This window comes from Oryzias latipes, chromosome 5, assembly GCF_053564925.1.
Source record: "Oryzias latipes strain Hd-rR chromosome 5, Olatipes_Hd-rR_3.1".
Taxonomy (NCBI): domain Eukaryota; kingdom Metazoa; phylum Chordata; class Actinopteri; order Beloniformes; family Adrianichthyidae; genus Oryzias; species Oryzias latipes.
Window position 1 is genome coordinate 9,998,387 of NC_136241.1, and position 21,794 is coordinate 10,020,180.

The 21,794-nt window shown below is 38.3% G+C and overlaps 1 protein-coding gene and 2 long non-coding RNA genes across 19 annotated transcripts in view; 1 reads left to right on the top strand and 2 right to left on the bottom strand.

The window, feature by feature from the left end:
- The window catches only part of kaznb (kazrin, periplakin interacting protein b), a 128,071-nt gene that overhangs the window by 51,792 nt on the left and 54,485 nt on the right, over positions 1–21,794 (bottom strand). The gene's annotated exons all lie outside the window — the stretch shown is intronic.
- LOC144992133 (uncharacterized) lies at positions 7,593–8,703 on the top strand. Its single transcript, XR_013655938.1, has 3 exons — positions 7,593–7,690; positions 8,115–8,229; positions 8,308–8,703. It is a non-coding gene; the product is annotated as an uncharacterized LOC144992133 (long non-coding RNA).
- On the bottom strand, positions 8,765–9,870 carry LOC144992134 (uncharacterized). The gene is made up of 2 exons (XR_013655939.1): positions 9,680–9,870; positions 8,765–9,054 (listed from the first exon to the last, which is right to left on the bottom strand). It is a non-coding gene; the product is annotated as an uncharacterized LOC144992134 (long non-coding RNA).

The window sequence follows — 21,794 nt, forward strand, 5'->3', positions numbered from 1 at the left end:
GACGATAAGGAGGACTTTTGCATTGAAGTCATTGAGATCTTTTTCCAGAAGGAGAGAAGTTGGACTTAATTTACAAGTAAAGGTTAGACCAGTGTGCAAATTCTGTGTGCCTGTTTGTGTGAGAGAGCATGCATCATCCGTGGTGCTGTGTTTATGTTATAGGCTGTTGCCGGTAGCTTTCACCTTGGTTTTTATTTAGAGGCATACAGAGCCACTATACATTCTGTATTCTTTATTGGCCCAATATTTACCTTCTATGTTTATTGCTAATATGAGATATGAAATACAATCATACGCATTGCAAATATGTTTGTAAATCTGACTCTGAAAGAGTCTGTGCCTCACCAGCCTCACAGCATGTCTGCACCACATTACCCTCTTCCTGAAGGAACTTCCCTGGCTCCCTTTTCCTTTCAAAACACTGCATTCTATCTATCAAGGTCATTTACCACCTCTCGCTTCCATATTTGACTGACCTTCTCCATATCCTCATCTCCACCCGCTCTGGGGTCCTCGTCCTCCATCCGCCTCACTCCGCCCTCCGTCAGCACCGTGGGGAGCAGAGCTTTCTGTCGCTCTGCTCCTCCATTCTGGAACTCACATCTTTCAGACCTCCGTATCAAAGATTCGCTTCCTGTCCTTAAATCCCATCTCAAAACTCATTCACTTGGAACAGCGTTCTCTTTAAAGCTGTAACTCTATTGAGCAGTAGTTTCTTCATCCTCTGTATTTTCATATTTATGTTTTTATGTCTGTCTGTTTTATGTATGTTTGCATGTTCTCCCCGTGCATGCGTGGGTTCTCTCAGGGGTCTCCGGCTTCTTCCAACAGTCCAAAAACATGCTTCATGGGTTACTTGGTTACTCTAAATTGCCCCTAGTGTGAATGTGAAAGTGTGTGAGAATGTGTGATTGTGGCCCTGCGACAGACTGGTGACCTGTCCAGGGTTTCCCCTTCCTTCGCCCACAAGTGGGATAGGCTCCGGCAGCCCTGTGACCCCGAAAGGGAATAAACGGAATAGAAGATGAATGAATGAAAGAATTTGTTTATTAATACTGTTTTTATTATTGTAATTAAAGGCTCTGCTGCTGGTTCTTTAACAAGTATATGTTTTGCTGAAGTGCAAAAGTTTTCACCCAATACAGAGGAAGTCTGTTGAGAGTAAACTTTGGCTTTGAATGATGTCTCCTTCACACTCACACAGTTACCCTTTCTGTGGGATTACAAGTGGAGCGTGCGCTGCTGGGCTTCTGTTTTACTCAGGTTTTGGTCTGGCTGCTTTCTGGACTGAAATCTGTGACCCTTTGTTAATATCACTAACCAGGGAACCATCACTCCACCACCTTCCCATGTCCTTATTGTCCCATTGCCATAAATATGGGGCTGGCAAAATACAGAATCTATTTGATTTCAATTTACAATTCTGTTTAACTTCTAATTCAGTGCTAAAATAGATATTGACTAATTTCCATTCCAAAATTTGAAATGCTTAGTTGTGAAAAACAGTTTCCACAAAACTTTCACCATTATAATAATGGACTCCTACATTTGAAACAGAAAAGCAAAAATAAAAACAAGAAATTTCTTTTAAGCTAGTTTAAGCAAAACACAATTTGACAAAGCCAAAATTGTTTTCTGCAGACTTAACTTCGGAATCTTTTAAGGAAACAACATTTCAGCATCAGTGAAGGGGCTTAAATTCTGTCAATATGGTAACTGGTGCTGTCATGCAATACATTTTTTTGTCCGATTAACTATTCCTGACCTGTAATGAATTAACCTAATTCATCTATATCTGTACCTAATAATTGCTGTAAAAACCCTCATTTTGAGATATTTGCATTTAAATTTGTGACATTGTGGCACAGTAAAAGATCAAAATACAACTAGAAAAGTGCCTTTCTGAAGGTTTCACAATGAAACAGACTTCCAACCTTCACTATACCAATACAATGTGGAATTTTCTTTTCCTTTAATCCTTTAATTTTCCTTTAATCTCAGAACTCTTATCTTTTTTAATTCCTATCTTTTTTCTTTAGAATTTAGATTATAATTTCAAAATAAAAAAAAAAAAACTAAGCATCTTTAAAGAAATAAAGTCAAACAATTCTTTTTTTTATTTCTGTAGCCCCAATCTTCTTCCATAAAAAACACAGTTAGTCTGAGCAACACTTCATTTTTATTCATTATCTCCCATTTTCTGCGACAAAAACACAAAAGACTTGAAACTGGTCGTCCCAACACAAGCATATATAAATATGCACTCCCTCTTTAAACAGAAGAGAGGCTTTTGTATTGGATGTCAATAATTTGCTGACCACAAGGTTAAACAAATGCACGGCCTGCATATCCACCTAATATCACATTACGAGGCTAAACAAGCAAAACTGCATAAATCAGAGTTACCGCAGTGCCGCAGCATAAAGTCAGTCACAGAGGTCAGAGGTGGACAGCAGCTGAAGGATGCTGAGCATCACTGGATTTGTACCCCTAGATCATAACAGTTCTGCTCACCTGCTTTTGTCTCAGCTTCATACAGTTCCCACGGTACACAGCTGGGCCGCAGCATTTTCTCAGCAGAAAATTCATATAAACCTGTCTAGTCTTTTTTGTCGTCTTCTTGTTTCGTCTAGCTTCTTGTGCTGCTACTGCAGAGTACTGCTCTGAAGGACTCCAATTGAAGATGGGACAAAGATTACCATCAGGATCAGTCTAAACCCTTCCATCTTTTCAATCCTCCACCACCCTCCTCACTAAACGACAGACTCTGCACCACCCTGAACTAATTGTGAACCCCCTGCCGGTCTAACCACCCATAAATCCGGCTTCAGCGAATAATCTGAGTCAGGCAGATGGGATACTCATGCAAAGGCTTAAGACACTGATACTTTTCAAGAATACAATTTCTCCCTAGTCATTCCGTCTTTCACTGGGTTTTTGTGCGCAAACAGCTGATTTTTATGATGTGATGTATGATTGTACCACAACACAGAAAACTCTGAAATCCCCAGAAATTTGACGCATTAATAGATGAAAAGATACTTTGCAGCAGAAACATAACTTCCAACAGTTATACAGGTCCGGGTTCTGTTCTATACAGCTGTAGAAGAGCTTGACTCTGTTTTGGTCCACATCGGTCAACAGTCACAAGAAGAACCTGCCAAGATGTCCTTAACCCTTGTACTATCTTAGATGACCCCGCCCTTACACTGACGTGTTCTCCCTACCATGACAAAGGTGGATAAAGGTGGAAAGATTTTGTGTAATCCATGGACACCAGTGAAGATCACAAATCATTGAAGAAAAAAGGTTCAGAGCACTGTCTAGTGGGTCTACATGACCCAACTCCCAATGTTAAAGTGCCTAGGATAGCACAAGGGTTACAGAGTGACAACAACACCGTGGCGGGCACAGAGGTTATGATAAAGGTCACCTGCCACCCAGTCTCAGACTTTTATTCAAGCTCAAAGTAAAAGAAAAAAAACAAAGAAAAGGGGGCAGGTGGTGAAATGAACCTGCTTCGAACTGTATAAAACTGAAAACTTGCAAAGGAACCGTATAAAGATAATCTAATGGTGGTTTCAGCTAGCTTGGTAGCATTTCTGTATACACTTATGAAAGCTATAAAATATTTATTCTGTAATCTTTTTGCAAAAATGTGTCGTTATTTCACCCAATGAATATTGGGATGTGCACATTGACTGAGCTTTACTCTATTCAACTCAATAAAGTTTGCAGCTGGGTAGCTCGGTTCGTAAGGTAAGGGGCAGCCAAGCAGGAATCCAGGGTTTGATTCCTGACGCTACTGCCTCCTGAGTGTGGTTCAGGTGCAGCTCACTGCTCATATTTTTGTGGGTCAAATGCGTAGGAGAACTTCCCATTATGGGATAAATAAAGCATCAATTGTTATTATTATTAAAGTTGCAGTTTTAATGAGAAAATTAGCTCCAATAAAACCAAAAAAGCTGATTAAAAAGCGGCCATAAACTAACAAAATAATCAATAGAAAAAAATGGACACCTTTCTGTATATACATTATTGGTTTGAAACTAGAGGTCTAAACAGTGGGGTGAATAGGACATTACTCCTTTTACAAACAGCTTCCAGTGGTTTTTTGAAGAACTGCAACATATGACACTCCAGCATTTGGAAGACTGGGTCCCAGTTAAACATTAAAGGCCACCACATTGGAACCTTGCCTGAGCACAGATCAATAAAGTTCAAGATACCATTCCTTAACTGAAAAGTCCAGCACCAGGTAAAGCTTTTATAAGTTCAAGCAGATATGTGAAAAATAATTGCACAAACATATGTTTAAAAATTGGGCTCTTATTCAACTCCCTGAGACATATTTGGAGAAACCCTTATAAATCAGCTTACTCAAAAGAAACACTTGAGGCTTCATACTTGATTAACCCTTGTCCTATCCTATGACCCCACCTTTCCATTGACGTGTTCTCCCTACCATGACAAAGGTGGATAAAGGTGGAAAGATTTCATGTAATCCATGGACACCAGTGAAGATCACAAATCATTGAAGAAAAAAGGTTCAGAGCACTGTCTAGTGGGTCTAGATGACCCAACTCCCAATGTTAAAGTGCCTAAGTTAGCACAAGGTTTAAAACATCAACAGCTTTTTCTGCTCACATTACTTTAGATGCACTTTTCTGCATTTTTAAAGTTTGATGACACGCAAAGATTCTTGCAAATGTTTCTAGTTCCACCTAGAGTAACCAGACAAAAAAAGGAGTTAAATTGGAAATTAGATATATAGTTGTGGATGCCACTTTTTTGCCAGCAGATCCAGAAAAAGATCCAAATTCAGGTTTGTGGGACCTGAATCAGCAAACAGCCAATGTTTCAGGCAGCTTCCCAAGGAAAGACAGGGGCTGTCTCTGGAGGAAAGAACCAATTAGTTTTCTCTTCATGGTCTGTCACCTGACAGACAGCTCATCCACTGTGTGATGGAGAGCCTCTCCGGTCTGCTCATTCAAACCAATTAAGGTGTGGAGGTGCATTACCGCACACTCATTACTTGAACCCCACAGCCCTCTGCTGCTCCTCTTCTTATTGGTCTGCTAAAAGTCTGAGTGGTAGCCTTTATAACCATTTATCTATTTTGTAGCCTCTTGCCTGCTTGTTTGTCTGAGACCCTTATATATGTTAGTATTGTTTTTGTCACTCAACAGCAAAAAAAGAAAAATCTGACATTATTTGGTCTGCAGTGAACAGCATCTTTTGTCTGTAAATGTGACCTTACTGTTTTGTTCTACTTCAGGTAACAGTTGGTGCAAAGATGTGAAAGAACAAACAAATAAAGGTTTGTCCTCTTCAAATGAGAAAAATGGAACAGTGCTAAAGGAAAACAATATGGAGACATCAAGGCTGGCGTGATTTCTCTCACAAAAGCTAAAGCTTTGTTTCGCAACACCATCCCTTGTTTCTGGCACAAAGAACAATGAAACAACTCCGATATTTTGGTACAAAAAGCTGAACTGTTGTCAGAGGCTCGCTGTTTGCGTGGCCTTCTCAAGCTGTCCAAACAGTTTATCTGTGCGAGATGGAAGACATTTCTGTAAAGCATTCCTTCTTTCGGAAATGACACAGATTGTTTAAAAGTTGTGTGTTAAGACGCTGCTGTAAATGGATGACATGTCCCTTTGGTGAAGGAAATGAGATTTTTTCTTCTCAGCTTAAAGAAGAAAGAAAGAACAAAGAAATACTATTTCCCTTCTTAAAAAGCACATAAAGGTATACTTTTTTTTTCAAATAAGGACATGTGACCAGTGTCACATTCTACTGCAAGACTCTTAAAGTAAAACCTCCTGTTATTTACAGTGAAGGGCTTTCATTCATTTAACTTTTATTTATTTATGACGCAGTGTGAGCAGAGCCCCTTGAATTCCCACTGGACTTGCGTTAACTTGTTGAAAGGTCAGAACATGACTAATAAGGAAAATTGATTAACAGGAATTAATGGTCACTTGGGCTTAGCATTGAAAACTTGGACCTCTAATTGAGTCCAGATGGAGCAGTCAGTGAGTCCATTCAGGAACACAGGAAGTGCTTTCTGCCTGAGTGCTCAGGGTTCTAGTTTAAGTCGTGTGAATAGGAAACTATACATTGTGTTAAACATCACCCTATGGAGGCTTCTATGGCCAGTTACTGTGTTTTAAAATTGGTACAATTAGACTTTAGGAATAAACCAGATGGGATGATGGGAAGATGTTTTCCTTTTCTGAGGTCTTGGACCCCTTTTTTAAAATTCCCTTTTAATGCTTCCAGGATTTTATTTGGGCAAAAGCAGCATATTCTTTTTAGATATTTTATCTCTTTTAGTTGTTGTAGTTTGTACAAGTTGTTTAGTACAAACTACAATCGGTGGGCCACAAGCTCCCTGCTCTGCTCAATTGCGATGCATCCACTTGTCTTCGTTTTCCTCGTCTGAGTCGGCATCTGGCCCAAAACGGTGTAACTGGATAGCTTCCATATTGCTCCCCATTTTTGTTGCACCAGTAATATTAAGTTGGGGTTGTGGGGGACTGTAAGATAGCAGGATAGGGACTTAACAGATGGAAGATGGGAAATGGGGGTGATCTTTCTCTATGCCATCGGTGTCGTCCACAACTCTGACTCGAATTTCTAATGAACTCCTGCCACTCTGCAGATACTATGTCCTATGAAATGACACCGTTTTTTTTGGGGGGGGGCTAAAAATGGCACATTAAATGAAAAGACCACAAGGAACACTTTGACAACAGATAAAAAGATGATCGGAGTTGGACTTTAAAACATGGTGCAGCTAGTGTGCTTTTCAAAGAAAACTTCGATGTAGCCTACTCAGATAAAAAAATGAATTTAAATGTTTTTTTACCTTACTACATACTTACGGTGGCCCTGAAGTGCAAAGCATTCAACAAATCACTCGATACAAAAACATTTTTAAGATCACAACAACAATTAAAAAAAAAAAAAAAAATTTAAAAAGCAGCATTACATTTTAGAAAACAAAACAAAATTTCAGAAACCAAAACTTGAAAAACAAAAATGACAAAAAAAAAAAAAACATTTCAGAAAACAAAATTAATTTCCAGGAAAAAAAAGAAATAAAAAATGAAAACATTTCAGAAAAAACAAAAACCAGAAAAAAAAATGAAATATTAAAAAATGAAAAACATTTCAGAAAAAAAAAAATTCCAGAAAAAAAATGAAATATTAAAAAATGAAAAAGATTTCAGAAAAAAAAAATGAAATATTAAAAAATGAAAAACATTTCAGAAAAAAAAATGAAATATTAAAAAATGAAAAACATTTCTGAACACAGAATGAATTTCCAGAAAACAAAACGAAATCTTCAAAAATGAAAAACATTTCCAAACCGGAAGAAGCAGGTACTATGGGACAACACTGATTGGATGATGATTTTTGTCAATCATTTGAACTGAAAAGTATTTTAAATGAAGCGATGACGGATTTTATCGTCCAAACAACAATGTACTATAATAATCCACGTATTTCCCATTTATATATCAAATAAAAAATGCAGCAAACTGTTAATGAACTTTAAAATTATTTTTTTAACATTTCGCCTGACACACGGTCACCCGGAAGTAGTTTGTGAGCACTTTTACTTTGAACGCTGTGCGCTAATGTCTACGGCTGCGAGGTTCACGCTGTTAATCATCTTTAGGTAAGTATCAATTCTGTGATCTTTTCTTTTGTCAGTCACATGTCTCTAAGGATGTTAATTTTAGGATGTTAAAGTGCTGCTTTGAAAAGATAATTTCTTTTTATCTTGCGCATGCGCAAAAAGAACCCGATGGAGACGAACCGTCTTCACATGATAGCCGTTCCCGTTTTCGGTGACAACATGAGAGAAAAAGCTCCGAGCCAGCCTGATTCTGTGATTTATACAGTAATTACAGTAATTATATGGCATCAGTGTTGCTAAAAATCGACTTTAAGACTGAAATCGGTAAACAAGTTCTTATGGGAAATAATATTAAAGTGCATTGTATATTTTTGAACCATGCATATACATATACTGACACTTAAAAATGAACTTTAAAAGTTTATAAAATACTTAATTGAATTAACATGTGATATTTCTGCAGGTGAAGTTACTCAAGGCGAAGTTCCAGAAAGGTTTGAGCTGCAGAAGAACAGATGGCAGCTCTACATGGGAATACAAGAAGACTAAAGTCATTCATATCATTGTGCAGTGTAAAGGCAAGTCACCATGATTTATGTGCAATGTAATCAATAAATATTATTTAACCTTAATATCTAATTTTTTTTAAGTTGCAGGTCCTGTAAAAAAAAGTCTTTAACCTGCTGCATAAGCCTGATTAGTTGTAAATGATGCAGTGGGGAGTGAAAAACGAAGCACAATTCCTGGCTTTAGCGTCGGGCTGATGATCTGGAAATCACATCTGAGGAATCGCATCAAACACTTGTACAACTCCAAACAACTTAATGTTCCTTTAAGCAAAACTCCAGTTTAAAATGTTCCTATTAGACTTGCTTCATTTAGGAGTTTTTCCATGTTTACCATTTTAGGTTTTAAAGCTTTATTAACAAAGATGATGTTTGACTTTCAAAGCTGTTGTATAGAAATGTTTCTTTGTCAATGAAAAAAACTGAATGCTGACGTGAGGATTGTAATAATGGATATGAAAATAAACAAATTTGTTTCATAGCAAATGCAGTATATTTATTGAAAACTTAACATGAATACGTTATTCAATAACAGAAACAAAGAAACAGTTGTGGATTTTCCTTTATGGGCTTCTTCATGCAGTCAATCAAATGTTGCGCTTACAATCAGCATTTACTCAGCGTACCTGTCAGTTACATTTATTAGAGGAAAAAATGCATCTGGGAAAGTCTGTTTGTGCTTAACAACTATATCAAAAAGAGTCATGTCAGGGAAGCTTTGTCCACATTGCTGCTCAGCATCACATCCAGAGGAAGATGCACAGGTAAGGGACCCCAGTTCCTGCTCGTACATGCTTGCAGCTTCCTCTGCACTGGACTCCAGCTCCATTGAAATCCCTGACAGAAATAAATTAATAAATTAAAAATCCCTGACAGAAAAACATCAGCTGCCGTTAATCTTTCATTCAGGAAAAAGTTGAGTTCATCAAAATGAGGAGAAAATGGGTTAAACCAGAAATTCATTAGGGAGGGGTCAAAACACCAAACTCAGAATAAAATACATTATTTCAGTCTTATAAAAAATAGATTCTAAAACAATTTGGTATTCCTCCTCTGCCTGAAAGACTAAAACGTTTTTTTTAAAGATTTCTTTTACACTACAGACTTTGCCACCGTTAGTTACACACCTGGACGTGTCTGATGATGTGCACATCCAGTCATTTACTGTCATGTTTCTGTGCACTGACACACTCTAAAGTCACAGATCTTAATAGTGTGAATAAGAAGCATTCATAAATGTTATTCTGAGACACAAACTGCTGCAGTTTACCTGACAGCTTTGCTGATTTATGCCGCTGGTACACCTGTCTGAGAATCCTGCCCACGTGACCCCCCCTCTCCAGGTGATGAGGTAACCTGTCATTAACGTATGACTGAAGGATCTTGGATCTGTCTGTAAACACCCACCTAGAAATCACGTTTAACGCTACATTTATTAGATCAAACAAATGTGCCTCCATACCTTATCTGTGGATGGCGGGACTGCATTTCCTGATGTGCGCCGTCTTTAACACACGTTTCTTCGCAGCTGCTGCTTTAGACAGAATCTTCTCACGACATTTTGAAACATTTGTAAACCTGGTTGGTGTTGATATTTCTGGGTGCGTTCTGTCATCACATCCGCTAAATATTCAAAGATTAACGTTTATGTTAACGTTTTACCGTCCCTTTCATTGTTTACCTGCAGAACGGACGTCATCCACACAAACTACTTCCGGGTGACCGTTCTGCTTCAGACGAAATATTCAAAAAATAATTTAAACCTTCATTATCTGTTTGCTGCATTTTTGATTTAATATGTAAATGGGAAATACGTGGATTATTATAGTACATTGTTGTTTGGACGATAAAATCCGTCATCGCTTCATTTAAAATACTTTTCAGTTCAAATGATTGACAAACATCATCCAATCAGCGTTGTCCCATAGTACCTGCTTCTTCCGGTTTGGAAATGTTTTTCATTTTTGAAGATTTCATTTTTTTTTCTGAAATGTTTTTCATTTTTGAAGATTTCATTTTTTTCTGAAATGTTTTTTTTTTTTTTTTTTTTAATGTTTTTCATTTTTTAATATTTCATTTTTTTTCTGAAATGTTTTTCATTTTTTTTTATTTCATTTTGTTTTCTGGAATTTTTTTTTTTTTCTGAAATGTTTTCATTTTGTAATATTTCTTTTTTTTTTCTGGAAATTAATTTTTTTTTCTGAAATCTTTTTTTCTTTTTTTTCTGTTTTCTTTTTTATGTTTTGGTTTCTGAAATTTTGTTTTGTTTTCTAAAATGTAATACGCTTTTTAAATTGTTGCTGTGATCTTAAAAATGTTTTTGTATCGAGTGATTTGTTGAATGGTTTGCACTTCAGGGCCACCGTACATACTAGATTTGAACACGTATTATTTCAACGTTTTTCTCTTTAAACACTTATAAATATATGTATGTAGAAATTATAGCATTTGATTAGCCTCATTGTTTTTCAAAATTGTAAAAATCTTTTATTTTTTACTGTAGTTTATCAGTGTGAAAAGTTCTAAGAAAACTGTTTTGTCTGTTTCTTTACCTGTGATAAAATAGAATAGATTGGATTAAGGACGTCTGGGTAAAAAAGATTCTATAATCTAAATCCTGTACTTTGCTTTTCTCTCTCAGCTTATGGTATAAAACATCAGTGATGAGTCTTCAGTCTGCTTGCACTGTGAAGGCAAAAATGTCTCTTTTGCTTAAAGTTTTATCCAGATGATCAGTGTTGAACATTTTAACTACATGTAATAAAAAAAAGAACTTATTGCTCTTCGATAATAACCAGTTCTTCATCACAAGTCTTTTTAGTTCTTCTTTTTCTCCTTACAGAACAGCCATTTTTCAAACACCTTTAAATCACTGCCATAGTCCTCCCCCAGCAATAATAACTCCTAAATGATGCCACTGACTATCCAGTCCTGAGAAAAGCTTCTGTATGTACCAATCCAGAATCTTCTTAATGACGTCTTTTCTTCTAACTCCACATTTTTATGCCCTTCCTTCCCTCATTTCATGCTCTCTGTGTTTTGATTTAAGACTCATCAGCAGACAGCAATACTTTTTCTCCAGCAGTCCAGTCCCTAGACAGAGGAGTAGTTGTTCTGCGGCCCTGTGGCTCACATTAACCTCATAAGGTGTAAGTAATGGAGCCTGTCTTTGCTGCTGCATACGACTCATGAACAAAAAATCCATTTGGCTTCCTGCAACTATACAATGAATTTTGACTCAGCCAAACATAAAGGTGAGAAAAGAGGTGTATGTTCCTTTACAGACAGCGAAGGAGATGAAATAACATTTCCTGCATAAGTTTTGTGTTGTTCACACTTGCGGGAGCGCTGGAGCTTCTCCCAGGTTTCAGGAGGTGTGGAACACCTCAGACAGGCTGCAATACGCCAATACAGAGATCAATACCACACAAAAAAGAAACATTCCTGCTTGCTGCTGCTTACATACTGACTCTTGGTCAAGAGCTTGTTTTCTTTTCAATTGCACAAAGCACACTTAAAGAGTGATTATTGGACATGCCACTCTTCTTAAGCTTATGGGAGACTTGTCATCATTACAATATGGAAAATGTTCATGAGGCTTTGTTTTTCTTATTTTTATTTAAATTAACATTAAAAAAACCAAAAAACCAAAAAACGAAGAAGTTTTTTCTCATCTCTGACCTGTATGGCTCTAAATTAAGTTGATGTCGCCCTATCACTTGCCTTCCGGCTCAAAAGTGCTGGTAGGTGGACCAAACTGCAGAGGGATGGTAAGCAGTAGCATCTATAGAGGTCTTTGTGTGGGAAACTGGCAATATAAGCTTTTACGGGGAGCTGCCAGCTGACACAAAGCTATCTCGTCTGTGCATTCGTATGTGACAAATTGAGAAAATTAGTGTGTTAAAAAACCACGCAAACTCACATGTACTCCTACGGTCAATTTGGAAACAGCAATCAAACAATCATGCAACGCTACGGAGAGTGGGAGGCAGCTGCAAGTCCCAGAGAAAGCCCAGGAATGCACGGAGGAAACACAAAAACTCTACAAAATATACGTCATTGACATGTCTGTGTTGACATTGATGACCAACCAGCTACTGTGCTGCCCAGCAATGGAACAGCTAATCTTTCATGTGCTATTACCATCTCTGGTCAGAATCATTTGAAAAAAAGGAGGACTTAAGTGGGGTTGGAACATTGGAATATTTGGGGTTAGGATGAAAATACTTTGAGCTAGAGAGTAGCTCGGTATTTGCTGTGGTCCATTAAAGACTGCTGTGGTGAAATTGTCTTCTAGAAATCCCAAACCACTTCCAGTGATGGTCACTACTGTAAGTTGAAAGGAACTCGTTGTTCAGCTGCCAGTAAGGAAGATTATTCCACCCTTATGTCCAGCCATCAGAAATGCCATCCTAACCTCCCTTCAACATCTTTTGAGGAGCCAGCCTCAGAAAATTCCAAGTCATTGTGGAGTAAAATGTTCTTCCAGGTGAAACTTGGTTCCAGCTGCAGATCACAGGCCTCCCAAAAGGAAAATGATCCACAACACAAATAACAAATAAAACACTAAGAATGTCAAAAAAGCAAAATTCTGATGAAAGGAGCTGAAACATGCTGTCTGAGGAAAACACTTCACATTGCTGACAATCGCAGCACTTTGCCCATGAGGAGTGGACTAAAATACCTGTCGGTGGATGCAGAGATCTCATTCACTGATGCAGAAAGGATTCGATTTTTTAAAGAAATTCCATTAAAGATCGTGCAACAAAAGGTCAAGTTAAGGGCACTATCATGTAAATTCAGGCCTGTGTCACTACTTTGTTCTTACAAATGATTCAACTTAAAAAAAGTTGAAACTTTTTGTTTCGGATGAGCTTTTTGCAGCCTGGATCATTATTCAGGAAGTTCTGCTGATGTAATGATGAGTGCATCTTTCCAAAACCTAACCTCAGTGTCCTATGCTGTTTTCAAACCCTGTTTTAGTTTAACCCCCCCCCCAGAGATTTGATATTTACATACAGAAGTTTTTTTCACTTGTTTTTAATCAGTCAAAATAAAAGGCTCAAACCAATTTCACAATGTTCTTTTTGCAAAGATTTGCTATTTACGTCCTTAGAAAGTATTTTCTCATGGTAAAGCAAATCAGCCTTTTTTTCTTTTTTCTCTAAAAATATTGATTAATCCTAATTTCAAAGAGAGTAATGCCGTTAATCCATGGCAATAGGGGATTATCGGGTTTGCTAATCAGATCATTGTATGTGGAAATGAATATATTTATCATGTATTTATGTTTTGAAGAAAGCAATTTGCTTTTAGAATAGATTTGAGTGCTTCCAAGCCACGAGCACATTTAAGAAGCTTTGAGACAAAAGATGCCTTTTTGCATTAGCTGCTCTGAAATGGGAACGCACAAAAATGTTTCCTGCAACACAAACGGGCTTTGAGAAACAGGAGTGTCTCCTGGCACAGAGTTGAACATATGGTTTAAGGCAAAAGTTAGTGAGACACTAACAACAGGCAGCGCTTGGATTTTTTTGGAATGTATACATCCAAACCTTTCCAGCGGAGGCATGGCGTTTTGTGTGCATACGTCTGAGAACATTGGGTGCAGTAATTGGTGACCTGATAAATATTTGCGTAGGACCCCATCATCAGGAAAAAAAACGAGAGAAGCGCTTTAACGCTAATGCCTTCAGGCTGCAAGCCAAAAATAATCCAGCGATGAAGCTCACTTACAGGCAGGATGTGAACATTTCAGGAGGTCTGTGGGGGCGATGACGATAATGCATCAACAGGGACACTATGATGAAACTTTTGTACTGTGTTGGTGCTGATGTCAGGTTTTAGATAACAGGGCAAAAACACCAGCATAAACAGAATAAAATTTCAGTCAGTTTTGAGGTTTCTTTGTTTTTGTGTTTTTTGTGAGAGCTGCGTTTCCCAGACGACAAACTGAAGCACTGAATTCATTCATCTGGAATCCCAAGAAAAGTGGAGCTCTCAGGAATTCCCCTTTCAGAGTCAAAACTAAACTGGTTGCAGGATTTAAACGAGTATTTAAACAAATTCATGTGCAATTCTTTTGCATTATTGCTACATGAGAGCATTGTCTGTACATCTCATTGACATGCATGGAGGTCACAAAGGATGTTGAGAGCTTAGGTCTATTGATTTTGAAGAGCTCTACAAAAGCGATGGTAATCATGTCACCATGTCTGGGTTCATGAGATCATTCTGACCCTCTCCAAGTAAGGAGAACTTCACTATCTACTGCAGGAGCTGAGTCTTTCAGCGGTACTTCCATCTTTCTGTGACCCAGTTTGAGAATTTATCCGAGGAAGGAAAAAAACAAAAATAAGAATAAAATGGACAATCTTACTAAAAGTAAAATATTAAAAACTTCAGGAGGAGAAAAAAACAGATTCTCCGCTGTGTTGGTTCTAGACTCCACCAGCTGATCGCGTGCCAAAACGGAGTCCCTGATTGGTTGATGCAACGTGTCTTATGCCAAAGTTCATGTCTTTTCACTTCGACGCGACGCAACACCCAAATTGTGCCGCTTCCAGGCCGATGCACCGGCGCTCAGAACGCGCTGCAGGACCTCTGATCACGTCGGTACATTGATTTAACATTGAAACCGAATGCCCCTGATCTGCAAATCACATTTAGTGTGAAAGCAGCTTTACCCTTAGGTGCGACTCATACCTGGTTTAAAAAAAGAATAGCAGCAACTGCTAAAGGGCCCTGTAGGTGTGTATATGTATAAATATTCACTACTGACATCAACGCAGAAGAAGCTCTGCTCAAATTATGCCAGACTTGGCGCAGTTGCTCAAAAGCGACACAGAGGATCAAGAATTCAATGGACTCAGTGATTTGAAGTGATATAAAGACTTTCGTTGACTTATTATCGTGTTTTTCATGCAATGTTTATTTGAATGAATGTGTTCACAATCGCATTATTATACCAGATTCCTCCTATGTTTCATGAAGCTAAGCTAAACACAGCTAAACACGCCATTATTGTTATTATTATTTTAATGCATTTCTTTTAAGGTAACATGTCCATGGTCCCGTGTTTTGTTTTCCTAAAAAATTCTCCAGTGGGACTTGTATATGATTTGTTTCTTCTTTCTTGGGGATTTTTAGCAACTGCAACTTATACTGCGGAGAAACTTATAGCATGAAAAATAGGATGAATGCATTTTTAAGCAAGACTTTTTAAGCAAGACGGAATAACATTTTCGGCATCTATTTTGTGTTCATAGACAGCAGTTATATAATGTGAAGCCTGTCTGATATACAGCTTGCTCACGAGTGTTTAAAAGTGCAGAACGAAGGACCTGTGTTTGCATATCTGGAGTCCATTAACAGTCAAAGTGGCAGCATGGAGCAGGTGATTCAAGAGACAGATGGGTGTTCTGCTTCCCATCCGTTCCTCAGGAATGTCATGCATAGCATCCTCTGTGTGTACATACAGGGACTCCTGCATTCCCTCAAAAAAAAACTATGTTCCTCCATGCTTTGTCCTCTGACTCTCTTTGATGACTGGACTTAAGCTGCAACCAAGGCAACAAAAAAGGTGATTTAAAAAAGGCTCTGCTGCAGGGAAAATGATGCATTTTAATGGGATGACCGGAGGAGCTGAGATGTTGTGAAAGAAGCCACATTTCCTCTCTTCTCTCTGTTTCTCTGCTCATTATTATGCCAATGAACAAATGTGACCAGGACAGGGTTTTTAATGCAATTTAGGGTGGAAGAAGGCGACCAAAATTTTTGGAGTGCAAAACTTAAACATTAATTAAGTTTATTTTGAAGCAGAAACTAGAACAACACACTTTGCAAACCGATCTATGATCTTTTACAAAATAATTGTCTAAAAGAAAAAAAAAAACAGGAAGCGAGCCCTTCCATAAACAAAATTTTTTTTCCTTTCAAAAATGTTATTCAAGTTCCCACACTCAGATGTTCTATTTTTTTCTTTCTTTTTGACATGTTAAGCTGCACCAAGAGCTTACATCTGGTGGAAACCCATTTTAAAAATTCATTCAACACTCTGATATGGATCATCATCAGTTAAAGTCACTTCTGCAGTTTAAAAGCAACCAAAGCAGTGACCCAGAAAAATAAAACATTGGTAGACAGAAGCACAGATCTCAGCTCTGTGAGAAGAAAACTATTAAATAAGCTCCACAGCATTCAGAAATAGTTTTAGTTTATGGAGACATATCCGTCTCAATGATGGTGCTGTCAGAATAATACACTGGAAAGACATGCAAGACTTTGTGTCATAGTTGGAGTACTTTGGAGTCACTTCTCGCTCACTTTTTCTGATTCTGTAAAGCCTTACATAGCTACAGCTTTTTTTTTGACATGCAAAAATAAGTGCTTTAACTTTCCTGAAATGAAATTCGTACATTTTTCTAGTTTTGCACCGCTGCATTTTTGTTCCTATGACTTACTGCCTCTGAAATTGGGAGGCATCCGGCTGGCAGCAAACTGAAAGAATGCAATCCTCTGCTGGTTTCCACAGGAGTAGTTCTGTCTTCTCTACTACTAGATCTATACATCACATCCAGATAAGCTGTCATTTGTAGTTTTTATTTAAACAGTTAAAAACTAACAATGGGAGGTTTCATGGTGTGTTGCATTTGTAAAGAAGTATTTTAAATATGTACATTTATGCACACATGTAGGTACGTATGTATTGTGTTTTCCAAACTAAAAGGCACACTTGACTGATAACGAATGGTTTATTGTTTTACTTATTTCATATTTAAGGCGCACAGAGACAGTCAGAGATAAGTTAAACTTTATTAACTCTGTTTACCGTAATTCTAGAACTTATTTGTGACACGCTGCAGTACCTGCGTTTCCATTACACATGTGCGCAAAACTTTATTGAAATTCTAGGAATGTCAAAAAAAAATGCAAATTCGAAATTACACTGTTTCCATTAAATCATAATTATGCGAAAAAACACAAAATTACTCACACGATAAGTCATTCAAAAACACGGTGGCGGCTGTGAAAGGTTATTTACATCATGGACATTCTGATTTCTGCCACTGCACTAACGCTCATCATCATTGTCTCAGTCACTGCAGAATGTGACACCTGCTGGTGGTGCTGGGTGATAAAACAATAATTTCATATATTGTGATTTAACTTTTTTCTTGATAGAAGAACTTTTGTTTCGAAAGGTTGTTTAGTTTTAAATATATTTTTCCTATCATACCTGCTGATGATTATACATTTCTCTAATGAACCACAGAGCCTTCAAATTTGATAAATATAGGTATTTGGATTATATTGTGATATATATTGTTAACGCCTGACATGAAAAAAAAACTATATCGTGATATAAAAAGATTTATATCGCAGTGCCCTACCTGCTGGTGATTTCACCCGCAACTGGAATTTTACACCCGTGCTTCAGTCCGTCATTTAACCTGAATTATATTTCGAGCAACCAGAGTAAGCGATTACGGAGCAACTCTGTCCATAAAACTGTCTTCTTAACATTGAAGATGATGAAAACTGAATTAAAGAAGTTATGGGAAACACTTAACTTCCCACACAGAGAGAGACAGAGAGACCAGACAAGATAAAAAAATGAAGCATGACTGGAAAGATCTGATATCTCATATAGATATATCTCATATTTTGCACTAGATTAGATAATGCAATTCACCTGTTTTTTCAGCCTCTAGATTGCCTGTTACTGCTCAGTGGACAGACACACCACCTTCCTCTGCCTCAGCGCATTTTCAGAAATGAGTATGAGCAGGATGTCATTCATATTATAAATAAACCCTGCAGACGATCGCATCACTTGAAATGTATAAATGCCACTCACTCTTGCGGACAGTTGCAAGCAAATCCAAGCAACATTTGTAAGACCTTGACTGCGATTAGTGCGATGAGCGATCGCTTTGAAGTATAAACTGGGCGTAATGTGGGAGCGGCTACGGAAGAAGTGATTTTGGGAAATCGTGGTTGGTGATTTTACAGAGGAGCAGTGGATCCAACATTACCGCATAGTTGGGTGATGCTGTGGCAACTCCAGTGATGCAGTACCTACTACTACTATTCAGTGCTCCTACGACGCCAGTTCCTACCAAGATGCACATTGCCATTGCTATCTGACTCATTTATTTTGCGAATCAGTTTTGAGAAATATATTAATTTGATAGACCTCAAAAACCACCTCCTGCAAGCGCAAAGACTTTTTTTTTTGATAAATTTGAGTTTTTTCGAAACTGTTGTGTTTCCATTAGCTGAATTCATTATGGCCAATCCAATTTGTGCAATTTCATAGTCAGTGGAAACGCAGCTAATGTTAGCCACATTAGTAGCTTTTGTATAGTTACTCTATTCACCACACATGTGGCCCTAAAACAAACGTTACTTTGACTACGCTAACTCCAAATCTTATAAGTACCATGTAAAAAAACACAACCTGACACAGCTACATGTTAACTGCATTAGCATATCAACGATAACACTCGACCTTGTTTGCTCCTCAGATATAAAAAACAGACTGACATTCTGACAGAGCGCCGTGTACCTCTGCAAATCACTTGGACGTTAGTAAACACAACAGGAATTAATCCATATATAAGGCGCAGCATGTTATGAAGCGCATTTTCATTTTTGGATGCACTGTGTGCATCACAGAGTGGAAAATACTGTATTTAATTATTGGGCACACTCAGCAAATTAGTTTATTTTGGAACTTTTGACATATTTGCGGTGCACCGAATTAAAAGAAGCATAAAGCGAGACAACAGTCAGAGACAAATCTGTCAGTCATTCAGACTTTATCAACTGCGTTTACAGTAACTTTAGAACTTGTTTGTAACACGCTACACATTAGACCCATTCGAAATGTTAGCCATGTTAGCGTATTCACATTACCTGTATCTCTCAACCTTGTTTGCAACACGTAAAAAGACAGACAGATACCGCTAAAACAAATGTTACTGTGACTAGTCTAACTCTAAACCTTTGCTAGGAACACGTTTAAAAAGCAGTCCCTACATGTCGGCCATTTGACACAGCGCCGTGTACTTCTCAAAATTACCTTGACTTCAGTAAGCACAACTGGAATTAATCGATATATAAGGCCCTCCATATTATAAGGCACACTTTCGTTTTTGAAAAAATGCCTTTAATTCCGGTATGTATTTGTGTATCTATGTAGGTAAGTATGTATGTACATACTTACAAACAGTTATGCTGAATGGCATCCCTGCTGTTTGCATCTTTTTCTCTGTGCATAACTAAGACAGAATTCCCCCACCCACCAGTGTTAGAGCCCGAGCCCCTGCCAGGCAGCGATAACTTCTTATACTGGAGGAAGTCTGGAGGAAGAGGAAAAAAGTGGGAGAAGTGTAAAGGGAGTGCGGGGCTGCCTCTCTCTGGCCATTGTTTGCTCTACGCGTCTCATCCAGCGCATTAACCACAAACGGGGCGTTCCTGAGAATCCTGCAGGGGAATATAGGGAGGGGAAGTGGGGGGTAACAGGGTATTTGTGCCCTTGACAGTGAACAGAAATGTGGGTGTTCTTCAGACCTAACAGTGTCACTGGGAAAGAACTGTAGTGAATAACCGTTTGGAGGCAAGTTCCCAGTTGTGAGCACGATGAAGTAATGAGAGACCTGGGCCTCTGACAGTCTCAGGCCAGATGGGGAGAGGATTCCTTCCAACAATTACTCTGCAACTTAGAGCGTTAGAGCTGCTGTAGCTCCTCCTATATGGAGAAAAAAGAAGTGATATTTGATGACCATGAATGCTTTGCCAAAAGTTTGTGAATAGTAAGTGTTTTAAAGTTAGATATGTTCCATTCTCCATGATGGAATAAAATATTGCTGCAATCTGACCTTTTTCAGAGGCAAATGAAACTAAAATGAATGGCTGCAGCTTTCTGAGTGAGATTTTTATACTCAGTCTCTTCTTACATTTTATAAGATATGTGTCATCTTTAACATAGCTTTCGACCAGAAAGTTAAATATTTAAATGTCCATCCATACTTTGTTTAGTGAGCTGAATGTCTTCCTCATCAAAGCCAATGCTGTTACAATAACATTTACCTTATAGGCGTGTTAGAAAAGCTTATGGATTACTGTCAGCAGCATCCCATGAGTCTGTGATAAGAGGATTTCCGCCAACTGACTGTAAAGCGCTGATTTGCTAAGTATTATAAATGTAAAGCCTTGACAAGGTTGGCATGCACAGATTCAATTGGCCACAAATCTTTACTCCTTGGTGCAAAGAGGTTAGAAGCTATTTGTTTTCTTGTATTTTTGACTTAAAAATGTGTCACTTAAGAATCCTAAACAAAGTTTAACATGAATGTGATGGATTGAGTCAACAGATAAAATATGCGATCATTTCAGCAATTAATAGGCATACAAGACTTTCACAAATTCCGGGAATAGCTAACACATGCAGAAAAACCAAATTACTGAAGTGAATCCTTGTTCAAAGTAAAAAAATAAAAAGGGGTTTGGCTTTATTATGATCTGAACTGCAGAACAAAGTCTGAGGGCTGACAGGAGGAGCAGGCGTGAATGATGTGTTTATGGTCATGTTGGACGTTTGTCAGCGGTGTTATTGCATTATGAGGGAGATGAAACACAGCAGAAATACTGATGCTTTGGCACAGAAAAATGCATTTGCAAGGAGTCATCCCATGCATATTAAATAACCTCTGCTTTTGATCCTGCATGAAGCAAAGCCAAACAAAATGGACTAACAACAGCCTGGCTTGGAAAGAGATGAACACCTAAAGAACTTTAATCTCTCAAAGCTACTGGTGCGAGCTCATCACACCCCACACTGGCCAATGAAGGAGAACCCTAAAACGAATAATCTTAAAATCTTATAAGGACAGGTTTAAATTAAGCAGTTCTCTGGATTAAGTCTTCTTTGTGAGGTGAGAGCTCTGTCTGGGGGGGGGGGGGGGGGGGGGGGGGGGGGGGGGGGGGGGGGGGGGCAGAGCTGCTGTTTGGTTTTGATCTGTCACCTGACTGCTGGCCTGGCCTCTGAGAGCAGGAAGTGTGACATCACTGGCCTGACATGAAGGAATGCTGGGATGTAAAGCTGACTGTTTTTGTAACTCCAACAAGACACGCAGAAAGTAAAAGTGATGGACACAGCGGATAATTCACTGCAGCAGAGTTATTTCAACTGTACAGAGTAAAGGGAGCATGAGGCCAACTGTCAGCGTGCAAAAAACAAACAAACAATAGCTCCAGCCATATACAAAAGAAAGGGCTGACTTAGCACCTAATGCCCACAAAAACGCAACCAGAACAGCAGGAACACAGCAGAGTTCTTTTACGTTTCTACTGCATTTATTTAAGAGATGCACCTTAGATTTAAATGTCTGTGCTGCAAAGTGCTGCATCTGCTGTTTTACTAAACTGGTGCTTTGTCAAAGTCATTTGTTACACAGATTAACACATCTGGATCCGTCTTGCATCCAACAACTATTGAAGTGCTGGAAAACTTACGGAGGGATCCTCCGGGTAGCAAAACATCTGCCCATCCAGATGTTACCTTACCAGCT